Below are 23,013 nucleotides of genomic sequence, written 5' to 3' on the forward strand. Positions count from 1 at the left end.
TTTTCATAAACGTAAACTTTCTCAAATATTGTTCTGATGGAGGGTGACATTTTAAAATATGTCCCATTGTCCTTTTCTGTGCAGTGGACTAAGCATGGAGTGTTCACTCCTATATCACTGTCACTGTACTATCAGACCAGATGGCTACTTCATCATAGAATCAAGAATTAGAAATAATTTATGTTCTTCCTTGCTCTAGAATGTGAAACTAGGAAGCACTTGCTGCATGCACACTAGGAAGAACCGCTCAAAGCAGCAGACAAGCCTCTGCCGAGGGCATCTGCACCGTGGCTTTGTGTCTGCAGGAGCTGAGGTTTTGTTCCACAGAGCACTGAACTCCGGGGCCACAGAGAAATTGTGTAGGCACCCCAGTGAGTGATGCTTCACCTGCCACCCAATGAAGCCTAGAGCACCTCTCCACTAAGGAAAGCAAGTGGCAACGAAGCCGTTCTAAAACGGGAAAGATCCTATCTAACCTCCCATTGTTTCAAATTCAAGGATTCCTCCCTCCATAGGGGGGAAAATGTTGGCTTAATGTTCAGAGCAGTTGTTTTTGTGTCTGTGAACATTAACTGTTAGGAACGGAAGAGCTATTTATCCTCAGCTTGCTGAAGAGAACAGTGGAATTTTCTCTTTATTGGTCTATAAATAAGCAGTGTCTGAACACACCCTTCATTGGGAGAAGAGCCACGGCGACTCATTACACACACCAACTGGCTCGGCGGCATCCCTTTATTTCATACTGCTGCGAGCATGCAAATGGAGGCATAGACAAAGGAATGCCTCTCGAACTCTCACAAGTGTCGAGCCAGAGGATCAACCCGCGTCCTCCAGGTGAAAGAAAAATGTGTGCAAAAGAATGAGCATCTCTCCTGACAGAAGCTAAGGGAAGTGTCATTTCACACAAACCCAGAAGTGACAAACCCAATGGCTGCTGGCTTCTAGGTCATAAAATCATTTATGATCAGCAAAGTTGCGTGGGCCATTTGGGCTTTGTCTACATAATAACAAACCAACTGGTTAAGACGGTGAAACACAAACAAGAACTCGCTCCAAAATTTCAGCTCAAAATCTGCGAGCCAACAATCTGTTTGCATCCATTTTTACACGTCAGTTATTTGTGGTCGTGACCTCACAGAAAAGCCTTTGAAAGCACTTTAATTATATGGCCAGTGTAGTCCATTCTTGCTAGTTGAGTCTCCTTCACTCGCTCCCAAGTATTAGCTTTTTTCAGGGTAGAGACCTCACAAAATAGTCATAGCACGCCATTTTGCCGTGCAGCAGAATGAAAAGGCTATCATCAGTGTGAGTGGGAGACAAAAAGACCCAGCAAACTGGAAACAGGAGGCAGCTAGCTGGCAGTAACCCCGCTCCCTTTCCGAGGAAGGTATTCTCTCTGCTTGTTCTCTGTGTGTGTGACGTAAGTCTCCTACTCATATTAACGATGGGACCTCTTCCATCGATATCTTGGACTATTACCAGTGTCTCAGAGAGACTTTATTGGCTGCTGCAGTTCATTGAGAATTAATTGATATGACACACTTACTCTACATGAACTTGGGGAAAAGTCTATCAAGTGAGTGATTTAATTCATTTTATGTTAATTATAAATTATGCCAGGAAACACCATTATGGATGGACTTGTTTCCAGCTCTCAGATTGCATGTGTGAGCAGTTTGTACTTCCGACACGCTGGTTACTCTGACTTTGACCGAGCAGCCAGCACCTTAGGAGAGGCACTCATCTGGCACGCTAGGCCTGCTAGCAGTGTGGCAAGTTCTTAAACAAATTAAACTGGAAGGAGGCAACAAAATGGCCCACTTATCTTTATTTGTAACCAACATTATTTAACAATATTTAACCAACATTATGAGAGACAACCTTCACATTGGGCTATTTAAAAAAAATTTTTTTTGTTTTGCCCTTTCTCTGTATATATTTAAATAATCCCGTTTTGTGAAATAGGAGGGGAAGTGGGTGGGGGTGGGGCTGCTGCCAAGTCAAATGGAAAATAGAAGATTATTTTAGGAGGAGCATGTGAAGACTGGGTTGTGAAGGAGGCTTCCTGAAGGCTGTTATTTTCATTTCCTGTGCTCTCCCGCCTCTGAGTAGATTCTTCTGGATGCCTTTCTCAGCCGGCACACGCTCGTACTGTTATTAAAAGAAGCCCATCAGAACTAGGTAGTTGTTATTCAAGAGCGTAACTCACTTCATGGGGGATGGCATTTCTTCCCACTCGTGCTGGTCCACTGGTTCTAATAGCAACCTGGAGCTCAATTTCCCCCTTAAGAACATTGCATTTCATGTGGAATGTCAATTATTAAAATGCAGTGTCCCGTGTCTTACTTCTCACTAGATGAATTCATTTGCAAAACTTGCTAATTTATGCAAATGATCCTTAACCTGTCACTGCCTGGAATCTATTTCACTGGTTCCTAGGTTTTGGTAGCTTTTGAGCCTAGATGAGGAAATGCACTACTGCAGAATTTGTAGGTTTGTAATCATTATATTGGCGATTGAGTTGTTATATTAGGAAAAAAGTAGCACTACTATGAATAAATAAAAAATATGGTTTTAAGTGGAAGCCAGACAACAGCTAAAGCTGAAATAAAAAAAAAAGAAATCTAGAGATTAATTAAAGATGGAATTGAATGGAAAGATCTGTTATCCATGTCTGCTGACACCCTTGAGTGATGTCAGAAGCTAATGACCTCTTCTCTTGAAGAAACTAACTGGTTAATAATCCAAACAGGGGCTATCAGTTGCCAAAGGAGGCAGATTCACCAAGCAGGCAGATAAGAAACCTGTATTTTAGTGAATGCAAACACAAGAAGGATCCAAATACCAACTGAAATTTTTGGTCAGTTACGTGAAAGACAAGACAACTAAAAAGGGAGTCTGTGAGGAAAGGGCACGCAGGAGGCTGAGGCAGGAGGATCGCGAGTTCAAGAACTGGACTACACAGCAAGACCCTGTGTCTGCAACCGTGTGGTGGTGGGTTTCTGTGTGTTCGCACATCTGCACATGAGTGTCCTTGTGCACATAGAGATAAGAGGGGCACAGAGGGGCGGCGTGGAATGTCTGCACTGTGTGTGAGTTCACACATGCGTCTTATATACAGTCCTGTCGCTCCTCTCCGAGTTGGTTGGCTTCTGTGCGCACTTGCACATCCCTATCGCTGCGGCTTAATCAGCAGTCGGGAGAACACATTCGGCCATTTTCACCTCCACTGGCCTTCACCGGTGCTTCTGTCACACAGACTCTTCTTGTGAGCAGGGTTGAAGTCACTTTCTGCAAACCTTGGAGCTGCTTTTCTCTCCTCCCCGGGGGTCAGGAGGATTCCTCGCCTGGGTCTAAAGTTACAGGATATGGATACAGCATTTTTACTCAGTATTCTTTATCCCAGTGAGTGTGTGAAGGCCAGTTTTATATCAGGTGAGCTTGAAAAAGCTAACCAGGGAAAAGGCCTGTGTGTGTGGGCGCCTGTGTGCCTATGTGTACACCAGTGTATGACTGTGAGAAGGAGAGAGGCTCGCCCTGGGCCACCAGGACCAACTAGGCAGCGACCCTGCACATTTCTGCATCACACGTGACACTCAACTCTGCTTGCTCACCCTCTACTCTTTGAGTAGACATCTGACTCACCTAGATTCTCATGGTTAGCATGCATGGTTATAAGTATACTAATGAGCTATTCTTCCAGTTGCTGGAATTTTCCTTTCTCAAGTGTTTTGGAGGTTCCAAAGTGAGAAGGGGTATCTGCAAATATTTGAATGGTTTCTTTCAACCCCATAGTGGATTGAAATTAGAGAGAAAAAGAGACTCTGCCTTGGGTAAAATGTGCCATTTACCACTTCAAGGACCCTTCCAAATTCTAAATAATAACAAGAGAGTGCCTGTTTAATCCCTCACTTGCTCCCATTTTGTTCAGAGTCGTGTCTCTTTAAATCTACTGAGGAAGATATTCCTTCTGGCCCACAGGATGCCAAAATGACTCGATGATTTATTTATGCAGCGCTTGGCAGCCCATAGTCCAGATTGTGGCTGAAGCTGAATTTTATGAGCCTTCCCCTAGTGAGTATATTTTAAAATTATAATATATATATATGTATGTATATATAAAACCTCAGTCGTGTTTGGCCTCGCCTCAGGCCTTGACAACAGTGGAGAGAGGACTAAGGAATTAAGATCACTAAGGACTCAGCTTGTGAGACTTACTGTGAGAGGTTGTAAGGATTGCTAAGCTTTCTGTAGGGGGAGGAAAACAATGCTATTCTAACGAAATGATTTAGCGGACAAAGAGACCTGTTCCATCTGTAACAATTTACCTGGTCATTCAAAAATTGTTCATGGTATTTCTTTCAATAGCCTGGGAATCACTTTCAGCACAGGAGACTGTGATTTAAAAAAAAAATGTCCCATCTCTCTCAAACATCTCTGAGGAGGAGAGCTAGATGGTAAGCAAGTAAGTGAACACTGTGGGGAGACTGAATGATTCAAAATCACCAAAACAATAAGCCCCAGGGGCCCAGAGACTAGAATCCATCTTACAGGATGTTGGTGTTAATGGATAGCTTACCTAAGACGAAGTTAGAACACTAGAAAATCTGGTACAACGGTTTCCTAGACAATTTTCGTTTGGTAAAATCCAGGTCAAGAGCAACACATGTTGTGAAGCTCAGATGAGCAGGGTTTAGAACAAAACTCAGGAGCTGAAGGCATGAAGACTCAGGCAGCATGGGTCCAGAAGCAGCTCTGCAGCCCAGCATTGTGCTTGGAGCTCGTGCTGTGTCCTTGAAAGACGCTCAGGCTTACATCATGTGAAACAAGGCTACCAGGGAAGGGAGGGCTTTATTCATGAATGGCAGAAAGTGACCCCACAGGTTTGAGAGCCTGCCATCCTGGTTGTTTCAGTTACTATTTGCAGGCCACTGTCTCTCTTCTTGTCTTTGTTTGTTTGTTTGGTAGTTAGTGCAACTCACACGTTTACAACATTTGTTTTCTATATCAATCATATAAGGTATTGCACTTCTCATAAATAGAGAAACAAATGTTTTTAAAAACTGACGAAATCAATTTATCAGCTAGCCACTTACTAAAAATGTAGCAGACACACACTTGGCCTCTAAAAGAGAAGCCATTTTTTGAGTTTAAAGTCATCTTACTTCTCTTGCTAGTTAAAATGTTCTGATAGTCCATTATTTTCTTTTGCATTTTGACTGTATGCCTGTTATTAAAATTGAAGTCATGCCTTCAGCATATTAAAAAGAAAAAAGTACTTAAAATATACATGGTTGTATAGCTCCCAGAGAGGAGCTAGGGGAGATGGCTCAACTGTTAAAAATAGTTCCTCCTTTTCCAGAGGACCCGAATTACCTTCCCAACATCCAGATGGGTAGTTCATAGTGGCCTGTGACTCCAGCTCCTGGCAGATCTTATCCCTTTGTCCTCTGCAGGTACCTGCACACATGTGTGTGTACACACATAAAGACATGCACATGTACACATATAATCAAGATAATTTGGAAAAAACCCTACGTGGGTAGAGGAAGAGCTCACATTGATCTACCTAGCAGATTGCCGGCAGCTGTGGTTTGTTGAGCAGTCAAGAAGAAGATGACTCAAGTTCAAAGACACACTCTGGTTCTGATTGCTAACCCAGAGAAATAAATCTGACTTCACTCACCACTGACAACTGAGCGTCAGTCGAAGCCTGGGGCTGAGCCTAGATCAGAGGAGATGAGGGTTCTTTTCGTTTCCATTAAAATCACAACCATGGACACATGCTGGCACCTTCAACCATCTTTAGAGCTCTATGGAAGCTCTGTTGACCAAGGAACAAAACCTTCCTCATTCAACCCAAACTCACTTAAATAATTTTACTAACCCCTTGAAATAAACAAAGACCTATTTTCAAAGCATAAAATTTCAGGAAAAGAAAATCACACATAGAAAAAAGAGACATGTAATGTTAATTTAAGGATCAAGACATTTTACTTAATTTATTGGGTGCTGGCAATATGTAAGACTATTGGAGGAAACATGGAATAGATACTTCCCTGCCTATTGCATATCTAATTGTAAATCAAGGGAGACCCTAAACACTGAAGTTAATGTTGTCATGAGTCCACTTTTGAGTGGTTCTCCTCTTCTTGAGATTTCATTTAGTTTTATGTCTATGAGTGTTTGCCTGAGTGTACATGGACCACATGCCTATAGTGCCCAGAGGCCAGAAGAGGACACTGGATCCCCTGGTACTGAAGTGACAGATGGTTGGAAACAGTCATGTGGGTGCTGGATATTGAACCCAGGTCTTCTGGAAGAGAAGCCAATGATCTTAATTGCTGATTCAACTTTCTAACCACCAGTCTGTGTTCATCTTTGTTTAAAGACAGTATTACTGGGCCAAACATGAAGCTTAATGGGAAAGCATTGGCTTAACACACTTAAGACCTTAGGTTTAATTCCCAGTACAAAAATAAATTTCTACAAAAGGTACATAATTTCTCTGCAGTGAATTCAAGAATTAGACCCTCTAGCTGAGATTGTTTTATGAACAAAAGTATGTGTGTGTGTATGTTCCACTGAAGGCTCTCAAGGGTAAATTTAATTGAGAATTACAGTAATTTTGTGGTCTAGAAGAATCCTGATGGGAAGGTTCAACTTCACTGGGGTTCTATCAATCACGTCCACAACTAGGAGTTTTGCTGATCCCTGAGGAGAGCCTGACTATAGAGAAAGACATTCTGGAAAGTGTGGACGAATTTTCTCTCTCTACTCTAGACAGGGTGTGGTGCTTCTGAGATGATGAAGGATTCTGGGTTCCGAGGATGCCGTGGGTCACACTCTGAGACTGTGAGCAGCTTTATCTCCCAGAAGCCAGCTCTCCAGCTCACTTTATGCTTGGCTCTCCTGGAACACTTTTTTTGTACTTTCCTCTTTAAAAATATATTTATTTTTTATTCTTTGAGAGTTCCATACATGTGGATAACAATTACTTTTGGTCCTTCTCACCCCCTTTGCCTTGTCTTATCCCCCCTCCCTCTTCCTTTTCCCCAGTAAGCCCCCTTCCTACTCACATTTCTTTTGTGTAGGGGACAGTCTGAGCCTCCACATGGTTCCCTGCATGAACACAATTACAGGGTATTTATGGGAGCGTGAGACTTTATAAAGGGTTTTCTTACCTAGAGTTAAACCTCTCATGGTGTTTTCCCTTCCCTTTGGGACCACACTGAATCATTCCCTCTTCTGCATGATGGCTAGATTGTTTGGCCATTATAGAGAATTCTAAGTCAAGTTTCTCTGAGGCAGGTCAGATGAGAGGATTAGTGGGAATATCTATTGTGAAAATCAACTAAATTTAGATTTGTGTTGTATGATTACAGTGCTCTGCATGAAGCTGGGCAGTTATTGCACTGTTTGAGCCTCAATTTCCTCACTTGAGAATGGGAGTAATGATGTCTATAGGAGCTTTAAAGAAGACATAGCATCTAGCATGCAGTAGGCGCTCCCTTCCTCCTTGACGCTTAACAACCCTGCCTTGTAAATGCATCTCCATCCCATATATCACTTCAAGTCACGAATATGCAAAGTTGGTTTTATGACCCAGTTTCATCTGACTGCATATTTTATCTAAAAATTTCCGAACACGTCGCTAGTATCATGAAGCGACTCTCCAGTGCTATCTTTGAGTTTCTTTTTTTTTCCTTTTCATTTATTTATTTATTTTTCTTCAAGACGAGATCTTACCAAGAAGCACAGGCTGACCTCAAACTCTCCGTCCTTTCAGTGTGCCCAGTGCTCCCACCTCTGTTATTTTAAGGCTGCTGTATCAACAGAAGGGCATAGACTAGTGTTAATCTCCCTTGGCTGGGTTAAAGTCAAGCCCACACACCTTATCACACTGCCATAATGGCGGGTGGGGTCTCTACAGACCATTCTCCAAAGTGAGAGTAAATCCTCTTCTTAGTTCCCAGTTCACTAGGATCTTTGGCATGCTAAAGTTACAATGTAAAAAGTGAAAACTTTGGGGCTAATGCGTGTTGAGTTATGATGCTAATACTACCGAAAATAATCAAATTCCTTTAATTACTTCATTATTTTCCCATCTGGGGTCTCCTTGTCACTTTCACAGAGATAAGGGTTCTCTTCCATTTAATTAAGGTGGCGTCTGAGAAGCGGGACTCTAAGTCGACTCTGATTCCTGTCTCGGTCTCCTTCCCCAACAGCTATCTAGACAGGATCAGTGTTGTTGCTTCAAGAGTTATACAATGGAATGGGGGGAAGTTATAGGTAATCCCTTCTTCCAAGTAGCTTGAAATAAAAATTAAATGGGCCTTGAGCGTTTGTGAATGGCAGTGTTTCATTGGACCCATGGAACACTAAGTGGGGCTCCGAAACAGGGTGTTAATTCAGGCCTAATCATTTAATTCCTCTCTGTTATATGCTGTATTTATTGCCCTCCTGGATGCTTTCTATGGCCTGATAAAGAGAGTGATTCTCTGAAGCTCAGTCAGGGACCGTTTTATTTATATCGTTAGTTAGTCCAATAAAAGCACGGGCTCCAGATTCCTGCTGTTATTTTCTGTTTTGTAGCCCTGTCGTTAACTATGAAAATGCTGATGGCATTCTCATCTTCCGGGCTGGAGTTGCTTTGTGCTTGAGTGGGGGCTTGTGGAGGAGTGGGCGAGGTGGGACTAAACAGGGTAGAAAGTCAAGTTTGGAGAAAGGCGAGTCTGGCTTGCGCAGCGAACAGGGGTTCTCCGATATTGTGCGCCTTCCTGTAGCCAAAACTTGGCGGTTATTTTAAAAAGTAAACCCAGGCCTTTTGAAGGCGTGAGTCTGGCTGTGAACAAGAGCAGTTTCCAAGTTCACTGACACCAAGCCTCACCTCGAGTCTCCACGGAGCAAGGGTAGTTCGGAGCTTGAACAGAAGGACGAATCTGTAGAGTAGTTCATGTCTGCGGCACAAAGGGGAGGTGATGAAACCCAACAGCGTCCAAGAATCACATTCAAGCCTCCTTTACGTTCCTAAGTTTCAACCGCATGGTTTTATTATTTCCCTGAGTCTCTAGAATGTTGAGAGAAATCCTGAATAAGGAAGCAACGGCGTGAAGCAGATTTATAGAGGTCACTTGAATTACAGCAACGACAATCGGAACATAATCGTACGTATGTTCATGTAACACACTGTTTGTAATTGCTCGTGCTTCCAGTGGAGTTAATGTGTAGCTACCCATGTAATAACAGATATTATTTCACAGCAGATATGCAATTATCTCATCTCATTGGTGTGTGGTGCATAAATGGAGCAAATCATTACTGTTGTTTTAACACCAAGAGGTGGGGATGTTTTAAAGTTTGACAGACCTTTATATCAGCCTGTCTCAAGCTCACACTTAGAAAAAGAATATGAAAAATATAAACATATAGTGGCTTCTGTGCTTTCCCTAGTATTTAGATGCCTGAAGATTAACACGATAAGGTTATATTTCAGAATACGGCTGAAATTATATCAGCCAAATTTCTTGAACGTATATGCACCATTAACTCTATTATTAACCCAATGTATTAACACCATTAACCCAGAACTCTAAGTTTTGCCTTCGTTGAAAGATAAGAAATGCATTCACTTTGACAGCAAAGATGTGTCTACTACTTCCTATATAGTAAAGACAACCAACCAATGCTTAGCCGAGACCTTCAAGCACTGCATAGAACCCAGTGATGGTGGAGACCCCATCTGTTGCAATAGAGCGGAAAATGGTGGCAAAGGTGCTAAAATGCCCACGATCCCAACGCTATCTGCACTAAGTGAAGTGAATGGTTTGTCCAGTAAACCTAAATGCAGAGATGTTCTTCTGTGTTGTGGGGGGAGTAGGGACTACTATGTGTGGGAAGAACTATACATCAAGACTTCATTGAGTACATCGGAATTCATGAATCATCGGCCTTATACTGTCACAGTTGGTCTTTAAAACAGATATGGGACAGGCTCTTCCATCGCACCAATGTGATAGGTGGATATACAGAAGCCCAAGGGATTATGGGAGAGCCCGGTTTTCTCATCCCTAACCCAGTACAAATCTATGATACAAAGAGGGGGAAAGCTATCTAAATGAGTGACGGGGGCTTCATTCAGGTCCCTATTAGTTCAAATTCTGTGAGTGTGCTTCATACTCTAGTGTAAAATCATCCATGTTGCATTGAGAATGCTAGGGTAACTTTTTTTTAAGTTGAAAGAAAAATGGGGAACATGTAGGAGAACTGTAGAGAGCAGGGACGACATTAGAGGCCGCTGGACTGTCAGGGGAAGAGGATCGCAGGGTAGCAGAGGTTGGTCAGGATGTCTCTGGAGCAGAGGGCCTTCAGAGGGAGGCCCTAGAACATGTGCTTTAGTGGTCAGTCCCCACATGGGAAAGGCCCTACATGCACAGTTTGCTTTGAAGAAAGTGAGGGATAACTGATGGTTTAAGGCAGAGAAAGGCAGGTGCCATTAAGTGAACTTTTATGAAGAGTTCCTGGTGATGTTTCGAGAAAGAGTAGCTTTGGTTGGCACAGGCACATGTTATGAGCCCAGAGCCATTGTCCACGCATGAGGGAGAACCCATACTGCTCAGGAGAGCAGACAACAGCAACGACTGACTCATTCTCTGGTGACTCAGGGGAACTAGTTTTAAATGGACTTGAAGCATTCAAATCCACAAGCCACGGCTACTCTCCCTTCTTGAGAAACACTCCAAATTCAAGTTGGCTTGTAACATACGTGAAAGGCAAAACTGGGTTATTATGCAAAAACTCTGAGGTAGTACTCCATCCCTAATTAATGCTCACTACATACTTCTTACAATGTTGGTGAAAATATTATCTTGCTCAAGCAAGAAAAACATTCCCATCAATATTCTAGCCTTTTCCCTCAAATATCAATATTCTTGTTAAAATAGGGTTTGTGATGGCTGCTTTAACACTTCTTTGTATCTTCAATGTACCAAAATAGATCAAATGAATACTAAATTTGGAGGCAGTACAGGGTTTTTGTTTTATCGGCCGCATAAAACATGCCATACAGTAGGATACTAGGAGGAATGAAGAATGGTGTTTGGGGTTGACGTTGGAATCTTTGCTATAAAAAAATTTATAAAACTGTGTTTCCAAGGGTTACAGTATTAAGCAATTGAATAATGGAGTTTTAAGATGAGTAAGCTGTATTTCTTCCTAGATGATCTTGGGCTAAATGCCAGCTAAGTTAAATTAGCTATTGTCATACACTGTCACACTGGCTGAGTAAACTTAATGAACAAACTCCTTCACACCGCTGGACCTTGGGTTTCTTATCTGGAAAATGGAGACTGCCCAGTGCAGTGCCACCTACACAGATAAACCCTGGAGATACTGGTCACGACTCAACTCATTCCCAAAACCTCTGTGTGCCCTGGCACTCTACAGCACCCCACATTTTCCTCGGGCAACACTTTAGGCTTTCTTTTATCCTGAACTCAAGTTACAGGTCCTGAGCTCCAACTCGCCATACGCAGTGGCCTGGTTTAAGTGTTGCCAACACCCACAGCACTCCATTTTATAGTGAATGAGGTAAGGATGCTAATACGTGTAGTCTCTCGGATAGCTTGTTTGCGTTCGGACAGGATCTGAAGGTTTACCCTAAAGCATGAAAAGGGTATTCATTTTAATTTCCTCAACTGGCTAGGGAGAAAGATTCTGGCAAGGGGTGGGGGAAGGAAGCCAAAAATCATGCCTACACGTAAGAGCCTGGCTTTGTGTTGGTCCCTGAGTGGCAGCAGCAGCAACAGCAGCTGATACTGTGGCTGCTTCAGCCCTTTTCTCAGATCTCAGATCTGCTCATCAGAACCACTCTTCTGGCTAATACACATGTGGCAGCCTCTTTCACATCCAGCGTGTGTGAGCAATGCTCGTGTTGGCTTCCTCGTGTACACTTTCTGTGGACTCTACATGGAGTCCTGTGTCCTGACGTCTAATGTTCTATTTACAGTAGGAGCCCACTGGCACCTCCTTTTGGGCATCCGCTGACAGTCACACTTCCCATCGCCAGAGAAGGGAGCTTTGCTGCATGGCTCTGGGATGAGCTCTTTCCACTCAAATCAATCCAATGGTGGCTCTCGCATCCTTGGGCCCTGGCGCCTACCTACAGCTGTGCTTACTGAAGTGAGACTGTAATTTGCTACAGCATGCCAGAGTATTAATAGACAATTATTTATTGCAAATCTGAACCATTTATACTGTTTACTGGCTGACACAATGTAAAATTTTGATCCAAATGTTAATGTGTCCATGACATTGCATAATTCTGTTCCATGGATAGTTTTTCTCTTCTAAATGAATCGAATTTGCAGTACAAGGAAATGGCATTTTTAATGGATGAATGATTTACAGCCTCAAACTTAGAAGGGTTATTATTTGTGTAACTAGGGGAGAATTGACTAATTGCGATAACACAACAAATTAGACAAATTTAAGATTGTATTGGGAACAAATTTCATGGGGAGAGAATGGAAATAACTCAGAAAGTTCTTAAATGGTAATTGAATAAATCTCACTTTAGCTTTCCGGGCCAATTGTATTTGGGGGGTGGGGGAATCGGGTACCTTTGAGACCAAAGCGACTTATAAATATTCAATTGAATAGAACATAGATAAAATTACCTCTTCATAAGGAACCATATGTGTGGGAAACAGAACTTTCAAATCTCCAAATCGCCCACACAATCGCTTTTAGCAGTTGAGCGAAAACAAAAGCCTTATACCTATGTGATGTATGGGGGGAAGACACCGATTTTTAGCATATTTACCTTCTGTTTGTTGAGCGTTCAACAACGATGCCGAGGAAATGATTTCCTAATAGGAATCTTCATGATTTTTCAAAATGAAAAGAAAGAGTGCATCAGCAAAAGTAATATCTTTTTCTTTCTTAGGTATTCCTCTTAGGTTGTTTATATTGATTCCTGTTATTCTTTTACCTCTACCCACGGAGATTGTTAAGGTAAAAAGTGCCTCAACACAGCTCTAATTAAATCTCTGAGCACTATGCTGGGATGTCTAAACACGAGGATGCTCAGTGTGAAGATTCCTTCAGCGTTGTGGTCCATGGGGAAGCTCATACATTAATGATGAGAAAAAGATGGGTTTAGAGGGGTGCTTTAAGAACAATAAAATATTTGTGTGTCCTTCCAAATGAAATACAAAATGTTCATCTCTTGCAGAGATGACGAAACTTCCCTCTCACGGGCATCAGCAATTGCTTCCTTGTTTTTCCTTCCTGCTCCGACCGACCATCAGTCATATTCCCTTCCAGTCTGCTCGCTACAATTTGGCTAACACTCTTTCTTAATGTGTAGCTTATTTTGCTTCTTTCCTTTTCAAAACCCTCCAAGAGTGATCAGAGTAAACACATGAGTGTTCGTGCGGTGGGCAGTAGTCTGTCTGAACTCCACACCCACGTTCCCTTGTCATTTGCTTGTTGGTCCCCCTCTTCCCTGATTCTCCTCTTCCCCAATAGTTGGCGCACCCTACAAGGGAACAATAAACTCCTGTGACTTGTAATACTAGAGACAGATAATGTGCTTATCTCTAATTTTGAAATCTCTGTGTATTTCTACTTCTTCTCTCTCATGGTGCCCTATTCACTTTGATTAGCTCTGAATGGTGCACCAGAAATATGTTCAGAGGGCATTGACCCTGGGAGACTTCTGCTGAACCTATGGACCAGTAGACTGGCACTCCACGGGCCAACTAGTTTCCATGCTTCTTATCACTGCACATGTGGTAGTCCACGGGGTGGCACTATTGGGAGGTGTGGCCTTGTTGGAGTAGGTGTGGCCTTGTTGGAGGAAGTACATCACTGTGGGGGTGGGCAATGAGAACCTCCTCCTAACCATGTGAGAGCCAGTCTTCTCCTAGCAAGCTTCAGATGAAGATGTAGAACTCTTGGATGCTGCTTGGATGCTGCCGTGCTCCCACCTTGATGATGATGATGAACCTCTGAACCTGTAAGCCAGTCCCAACTGTTGTCCTTATAAGAGTTGTCTTGCTCATGATGTCTGTTCACAGCAATGGAAACCCTAACCAAGACAACATCTATCCCCGGATGATGCATCCATTCTTTTTTCACTTCCCTGAGTCTGGAAGCTTCTGGGAGTCATGGCTGCCTTTTGGCTAGGTGTGGTCATAGAATAAAAACGGGAAGAAAAAGTGAATATCTCCGGACTGGCCTGTACTTTGTTCAGGAAATGAACATGGCCCTTTGAAATATGTTTTTAAAAAAATTCTTTGTATGTTCTCTCACACTGACTAGCTTATAATCAAATCCATTTAAACCCCATGAAACAACAAAGCAAAATATGACAAGGGTTACAAGAAACACATGGTTCAATGCTGAGCCTCAAAACCAATGAGGTTCGTTACTTTAAAAATATCATCAATTCATTTACCTGCTTTGAAACAAAAATTGACCTGGAATTATATCTTATTCAAACACTTAAGCCTAAAATTTACTAACTTTTAAAAAATAAAGACAGCAGAGAGCTCAAGAGATGGTTCAATGGTTAAGAGCACTGACTGCTCTTCTAGAGGTCCTGAGTTCAATTCCCTGCAACGACATGGTGGGTCACAACGATCTACACTGGGATTCGATGCCCTCTTCTGGCCTGCAGGTATACATATAGATAAGGCACTCAGATACATAAAGTAAATAAATAAATTTTTAAATGAAGACGATAATGCTTACCTTAAAGGATGCTGGGGTGATTAAGTGAGATCATTCAGAAAAGAGCCAAGGACACAAGAAAGTGCTGAGCACTTTATCTGAAGACACTGCACACCTCCCTCCTCAGACCAGCCCACTGGACTGTGTGCTTAGTTTCTTAGTATCAACAACTGGAAACATTTTCAACCAATAGTCTTTCTTTGTCTTGTCAAAACTTCAGAGACCCAAAGATAGAACCAAACTTGTCCTGTGCAGGTAGCCAAGGACTTCTGTTGAATAGGAGTTGGAGGATTTGAAAAGATCTGATTTAGTTCGGAGCAAGCACCCACTGGGTCCTTGACTCTCCTGTAACATCCGTCCTTCCTCCCACAGACCTCCATCCAAAATGTCAGTGAAGACAACGATGCAGCCGTCTGTTGAAATGGGATCCAACTGGCATCTTAAAGGTGGTGCCCATGCTGGATCCAAGCCCTGCTCATCTAACTGATCTGAGTAATGAAACCATGACTCTCACTCAGTTTCTCCTGGGCTAGGGTTTACATGACAGTCTAGAATTTGGGCTGCAAAGTCAGATAAGACTCAATCAAACTGTGACTTCATACAAATTACTTAATCTGTTTTACAATTCCTGATTCTTCAACCATTTTATATGGATTATAAAACCCACCATGTAAGCTCCCTTTGTAAGTCAATTGATAAGAGGCACACAAAACAACACAGACTCGTGCATAGACTTCTTTCTTTCTTTCTTTCTTTCTTTCTTTCTTTCTTTCTTCTTTTTTTCCTTCTTTCCTTCCTTCCTTCTTTCCTACCTTCCTTCCTTCCTTTCTTCCTTTCTTCTTTCTTTCCTTCCTCCCTTCTTTCCTTCTTTCTTTCTTCCTTCCTTCCTTTCTTTCTTTCTTTCTTTCTTTCTTTTATCATGTTGCAGATAACTCATCAAATCTGTGGCATTTTAAAGCCCATTACATTAAGAGTACCTGTTTCAGAAAGGTTTTGTATCCCTTGTTCTTAGCTGATACCCACTGCATATTCTTTGAACAATGCATTGAGACAATGGTGGATCACGCATTCAAAAAAAAATGGCTCATCAAGCCCAGAGAACTAAGCCAATGAGCACTGAAGGTTTGGCAAACTGCGAAGCCAGGCAGCTACCACCTTCAGCATCTCTTAAACCGCATCTCTTAGTCTTGCTTTCCCTGCTAGCAGATAAAGTTCATATAGAAAAAGCACTAACAAGAAAGCAAACATTGGCAGGCTCTAACAGGACAAAGCCAGGAAAGAACGTTACTTTGTTTAGTCTTCTGGGCAAAGTCTCTCTCTTGAGCACATGTTTCTAGAGTATAACCACATACATGTAACGGTAAGCTGAAGGAGGAACGTGAGGGAGATCATGTTGTATTAGAAGGCTTGCAGCATGCACTACTACAGAAGAGCGCTTGGGGGCTGGAGGAAGAGCTATGCTGGGAGTGGAGAGTGGTTTTTAGCACCCGTGACTGGCGGCCCACAACCACCTGTAACTCCTGGAGATCCAATTCTCATTTTTGGCTTCCATGAGCAGCCCCTTCACTCCCACACATAAAAATCAAATCTCTTTCTCCAAAAGAGTACTTACAAGTCTTTTAAATAGCTGGAATGACACAATCATCTCGTACGCACTATTTTGGGTTAAAGGAATCAAATTTGTTAATTTTGTTAATGAAGCAATGCCATTGGTTTCTGCAAGCTTCCTTAGAAGCTTCTTCGGTTTCCCTAACACGTGGAGCCTCTAACAGAAGGAGTACCCGGGGCTCCCTTTCTTGACTCCCAAGCTTCATGACCTTCCCGAGTCACTTATCCAGTAGATGCTCGGTTTTGAGCAACACAAGGAAACAGTTTCTTTTTCATACCAAGTGTATTTCTCTCATTTCCACTTTCCATGTGAGAAGGAAGCTATAAAAAGGGATATATTGGTCAAGAGCTAGTTTTTAATTATGTCCAATGGAAGAATTCTGTGGGAGTTGCACAGAGCTCGCTGTGTGTCACTGACGAACATCAAGAGGAATTCAGATTTTATATTATTTGTTCTAAACCAGAACATTTTACTTATTATTCATAATACGTGTTGAAAGCAGACACCAAAATGGCTCATTTGGAGCCTCTCTGTGCTTGCCCGCTAATGCACATTAACGCCAGTACACATTCTGTATTACAGATCCATAAAATGCATTTGCATAATATTGAAATTATAATCCCAAATGTGTACTAAAAACCTTTATGAAAAATTGTTACTGCTCAGCTACGATACTGTGGCTAATTTTTAATCTTCAGCCTCTCAGCTGCGAGTAGAGATGGGGTATTCTTTAAATAAAAATCCCACAAGTAAGAGCCTGGAACCTTCTCTTTCCTCTTTGAAGGAGGCTATTGTTAGGGAGAAGAATCCACTACCCTAAGGGTCAAACAGTTGGCTTCACAATGATCCTGCGGTTTTGTACAGGGATGGCTTGATCTTTAGACTAGTTCAAAGTTCAACTTATCTGCATTCTATCAGCAGAATGAAGGTTTCACCACACAGGAAAGTGACTCTTCCTAGTCCCTGAAGAAGCCCTCTGGTGATTATCCAAAGTGGCTGAGGTGGTGGTAAATAATTCAGCATAGATTTCCATTGTGTATATACTTGGCACTGGGATGGATTCCCGAGAAAGTTATAGAAATTAACCCTCACAATCATTTAAGTAAGTAACTCCCCATCCCATCTCACAGGGGCTTGGCACCCTGTCAAGTCCTACCACTCTGATGCTAACCATCATCTGTTGACTCCCCAACTGTATCAGCGTAAGTACAACGAACACCACTGTGAATATCCCTGCTTGGCTCCTCAAAGGATTCCAGGGCTGTATTTCAGACACTTCCCTGAAGGTTCCACATGAGACTTTCGACAAATATCACTAAGTTACATTTCTGTCAGGCCCACTTGACAAACATTTTAAAAGAAGAATCTGGCAGGCATTTCATAGGGCTCCACAGAAAAGCGAACCTCTGTTCCCTCTATCACAAGAATGTTCATATCTTGTTCTTAGCCTTCCCAAGCAGAGGCCTGTGCTCTGCTCAAACTCAATTGTGAAGAAATATTCTCTGGTGATCTCCTATGAAACCACCTCCCATCTCTGCTTTCCTCTGAAACATCCGGTTGCAAGAAGAGAACAAGAAAACCCAATTCAAAAAAAAAAAAAGATCCCGCTTCCTGAAAGAAAACCATGTCTCCTAGTGACTCTCAGGAAATAGTCAAGGGGAAACCAGGGACCCAACAACCCCGTGCTTACTTTATTTGGAACTCCTAGTCAAGGCTTTCCTCATTTCTATATGTCATTTATTTGGTTTTCATATGTTTGATTACAATGAGTATTATATAGGCAGAGTACAGAAGATACAGTAGTTCAAAAGTAATTTCTTATTCTTTGGGGAATATGTCTGTCTTCTATTTGTTCAAAACTGTAAACAATCATGCATTGTGCCTAAAATCTATATCTGGTTTCTTATTCACGTTTTAGAAGTCTTCTTACAAGGATGTGTAAAGCTGTCTAACAGAGATATGCCTTGACTTATTTAATCACCCTTTGTCTGACCTAATTGTTTCTATTTATGTGCTATTGAAGACATGACTACATATGATTATTACTTCATGGGTTTTGTTGAAGTGTGTGAATAATTCCATAAGAGAAAATACTGAGAGGGTAAGTTTAAGATCACAGGATAAGCACACATCATTTTTGGTAGATTTTTTGAGAAATCACGTACCACAAAAAAGAGTAGCAATTATACTCCTCCCAACCCAGCAATGATGGTACCCAGGAGCCCCTTAGTTTAACCTTCTGGAAGCAGAGGGTGGGGAAAGTTGTTCAATCACTTGAGCTAGTGGATATCTCCTGGGGAGCTGATCTGCTCCTAGGAAATGACAGGAAAGAACTATGAATTTCTTGACAAGCCCAGTCTCTGAGTTTCCAATGACTTTACAGTAAACCTAAACATGTGGGTTTCCTGTCTGCAGCTAAAAATCTCCAGGAGGCAAATTCCACAGCTTTCTTGAGTAAACTATGTGGGTTCCTCAGGACTCTTCTCAAAGTCAAGGCATTTCTCCTTCAGTCTAACATAATTGTTCTCTCCATATATCTACTTAAAAATAAAAGTGTGCTAACATTTCCCCAGAGCAACAGGAGCTCAGCTAACCATATTGAGATGCTGTAATTTCACAGCTAAAATATGCATCCTCCTTTAAGAAATGTATCTCGTAAGTTCTTGTAGAAATCTTTAGTGTGTAGACAAGGGATAACATGTACTTTTTATTTTACCCTGCATTTGATTTAGCAAGGCCTGTGTAGCAAGGCACACACACACACACACACACACACACACACACACACACACACACACACACTATAATTATAGAACATGCGATTTTTCTCATTGGATGAGAGTAATACAGTTTGTTTCCTCAACAGCACTCCAATATTGGTTTTTGCTGACAGAACATGCCTGTCGTGTGTAAGATGACTACAGGTCATTTCTGAGTGTATCTTTCTCCTGCTGTCAAGATACAACAACTATTTTAGGAACATTTGGCATTCCCAAAAATCCCTGCGTTGTGCAAATTAAAACATCTGCTTATACTTTGACACCTTCATTCTTCAAAGGTTAGTTAGATTTGTGCTTGCTCTGTTCAACAAGACTGCTCTTAGAGCCCAAGGATACACACTTAATTATTGGGAAGATATGTTTGACAGAGCTGTGGGAGAAAAAAATTACCCTTCATATTCAGACCAGCATTAACATTTTTATAGGGCGAGATTGCCTGAGAGTCAAAGAAGGGGGGAAAAAAAACTCCAGGAAAATAAATATGAATCTGTTTGGTCACTGGTCTCCTGCTGATTTACAAGGTGCCAAACCCGTGTCTCTTTGCTCTGTTCCCCAGAACTCATCAGCTCGCTGTTAAACTGGCATTTCTGATTTCTGCTGAGGTTAGAGACAGCAAAGTAAACTCCGTTTCCCACAATAAATAATGGAGGACGTTATTCTTACCATCCAAACAGGCTCTCCATCACAGCAGACAGCTACAGCCAGGTGCATTTAGCCGCGCCTGTCATCGCTACGCATGCAAAACATGGAGGGTCTGCTGCGAATGGGTTTCTACCTGAGCTTTTTGTACCGGAAATATTTTTCCATCCTCCACTGAAACCGAGCCATAGCCACCCATCCCTACCACCATAATAAAGGGCCAAGGTGCCTGCAGCAGCGCCAACATCTCCTGATTGGTTTGTTTATTTACGCCGGCCGTCAGTGCCAGGTAGCAGATTGTACACTGGAAGGCTTCCTGAAGCTCCAGCCAAAGCCCGGTGTTTTTCTCCCTGGGCAATGCCGAGACAACACATGTCAAGAGGCAGCAGTGGCTAGCACGCCAACCCATCACTCACTAAGTGCCACCGCCCTGCCTGGCCCCCTCTCCCTGTAGTCATTTCGCCATTATACCAGAGACTGGTGCAAACCTTAGCTGTTGTTGGCCAGGGAGGGAAGATGGGGGAATTGTTACCGCAAGCAACAGCAAGGATTTGGCGAGGCAGAAGCTAGCAGGTGAACAATGGCTCTTTTGCAAGGCTGCAGCTGGGCGTGTGTTGTTTGCATATCGGGGACCCTTGGTGAAAGTGCTGTGGCCGGCTGTGTGGGCACACTGGTGGGGGTACAGCTCTGAAGTTGGAGATGGATGCTCCACCGCGCGTCACTTCCTATCTAATTTGAGCACAAGTCGAGGGCAGGCATTCTCATCAGGGACCTGCTGCAGAAAAGCTAGCGGCGGGCTGGTTCTAAGATTTACTTGCCTTTGCCAAGCATGCGATCTCCACACTTGCCTTTTCAAGATCTCACGAATTCCCTCGGAAGATGATTTAAGAATTTAACAAAAACAGCAGCAAAATCAAAGCCGTGCGGTGAAGGGACAGACGTAAGGCTATGATTGAAGTGAGTGACGAACCCCGTCGTAATGAGGTGTGCAGCTTTGGATATTAAACGGTTTCTCCGTGGTACTCTTCCAGATGTGATGGAATACATTTATTTTTGTGCTCATCTGAACTGAAATAATACAAATGAGATACTAAAAAGACATCATTATGTGCAGAAGTAGGGCAAAGAATTTAGAATCCCAGTCCTATAGGTTTAACAGCTGCTCGAGAAGCCATTCGAAGCTGCCTCGTGCCTGCAGGTTGCTTAGGAACCTGTCTAGGGCGTATGGACTGTCCATGATCTATGTGTGAATCCTGCATGTTGATAGTTCAAGGCTACTTTATTTCAGGCAAAAATAAATAGCTAGTAGTAAGAAGTCTGTCTCCTCCGAAAGCCGCAGTACGGCTGAATACATCCTCTGCACTAGCGTAATAAAATGGGATGAGTTTAAAACTACCAGATGGTACCCTGTACAGTGCCTGAAATAAAACAGAGAATTAGGGTGCCCCAAGGTGTGCACAGGAAAGGCAATTACATGAAATAAATGGGCCTCAGGCCTACAGAATGCTCAAGTATGCTACACAGGAGACATACAGTACATCTGCTGAGCAGATTTTTATCACACACTGGAAAGCCATAAAGAACGCTGTTGACGATCGGACCCCCATCTCACAATGACATTTTACCTGTGTTGGTATTCAGTGCTGTTTATTTTAAAAGGTGCTGTAATCTCAATGATGTGTTTTAAAAGCCTCCTTAACATTGTTTCCTACTCTGCTCTGTTCTGGGGGGCATAGATTGTTAGGGCTCCGAGGCAAATCTCTGGACAGATAGCCACCGTGGTCATAGGAGATCAAGTCCTGATTTCATTCATTTCACTGTGACTTGAACAATAGGCGCACACTTGTCAGGTCTTCCCATCTGAGGAAATGCCGACATTATGCTCCTTCCCACAGCTCTTGGTTTTCTTTCTCCACCTGCCCCGCCCTTTTTTCTGAACTCTCAAAGAAGGGCGACTTTTTTCCCCTGGTGGTTATTTTTTGAGTAGCAATTGGCGACACCTAGCCCCTTTCTTCTCTCTCCCTCAGCAGAAGCAAACCCGTAAGGTTTGGAAATGTGGTGCTCCGTTTCCATTGTGAGAAGACCAAGGGACGCAACATCCATTACCGTTTTAAAAGTTGCTGTAATAAAATCCTCTCAGTACTTAAAGATAGCTTTAGTGTCCCTTCTAGGATTCATCCTTGCTTTGATAATTGGGTAATTGCGTCCCCTCCCCCTCCAATAAATACTTTCACCCAATTAAGTTTAAAACTATAATAAATTTTAAAGAATTATGGCCTAAAAATTCATACCCTAGAACCAGCATTAAGTATGAATATTTATCGTAAGCCGTGGAGCGATGCTGCCTGTTTACAGGCTCGGGTACCTTTCTTCAGCCTCCTCCCTCTGGGGCTGCTACCACATCGCAGCAAGGCTTTCCTGAATCCATCTGAGCACAGGCAAGACTAGGGAGCTCCCTCACTGCCGAGATGGTTTTCAGGTAGCTGGTCGCCCGCCACACTCACGTCCCTGTCTTTCTCTGCTTCTAGTATGCACTTGGCCGCTCACCCGTTCATCCATTCATCTGTTCCGTGATCTCCGACCAAGTGAGTGCTTATGACCACACTTGTGTTTGAGAGTGCGCAGAGATGTGCAGAAGGATCAAGGCAGACCTGTGAGCTCAGTTTACCTTCCACTCCTTCCTGTTTGTTCTACAGACGAGTGTGCCCAGGTAAGTTGGCCTGGCCTGTGTTATGCAATCCTCTGCTGTCTAAGATCACATATTCTAAATGCTAAAGGGTAGCTAGATGGTTCAGGATGCTGTCCCCATTGCCCATATAGGTAATAAATGCAAAGCCATACCTGGAAGATGGCCCAGGAATTCCCATTTCAAACTCTGGCCCACTGGAAATATAAAATCTCTATTCCTTCCAGTTGGAACTAGAAATACAATCACACACACCCCGAAGCCAATAGCCTTTTGGTAAAAATAATTCCCAGTAGCCCTGGAGCCAGGATCAGTCACAGCTGAAGCCTTGGTCTAGGAGAAGGGAAAGGTGCTACCATAACAACAGAGTGGGGGATGTGAAAGTGACCTCAGGGAAAGAGACAGTTCAAAAGGAAGAAGACAATGATGTCAGGGGAGGTGAAGGAGAACCAAATCTAGGACCATGCAGACCCCAACCCTCTCCCCTCCAGCAGGGCTTCCTCAGACCTGCCACCTCCTGTCAGCTAGTCTGTCCTCTTCTGCCAAACCAACCTAGTGAACTG

The 23,013-nt window shown here is 42.8% G+C and overlaps 1 long non-coding RNA gene across 1 annotated transcript in view; it reads left to right on the forward strand.

Moving 5' to 3' along the window:
• LOC134486386 (uncharacterized) overlaps positions 1-23,013 on the forward strand; it is a 171,291-nt gene that overhangs the window by 103,576 nt on the left and 44,702 nt on the right. The window contains exon 3 of the long non-coding RNA XR_010065233.1: positions 22,293-22,474. This is a non-coding gene — a long non-coding RNA (uncharacterized LOC134486386). The remainder of the gene's footprint in view (positions 1-22,292; positions 22,475-23,013) is intronic.

Source organism: Rattus norvegicus, chromosome 3 (genome assembly GCF_036323735.1).
Source record: "Rattus norvegicus strain BN/NHsdMcwi chromosome 3, GRCr8, whole genome shotgun sequence".
Taxonomy (NCBI): domain Eukaryota; kingdom Metazoa; phylum Chordata; class Mammalia; order Rodentia; family Muridae; genus Rattus; species Rattus norvegicus.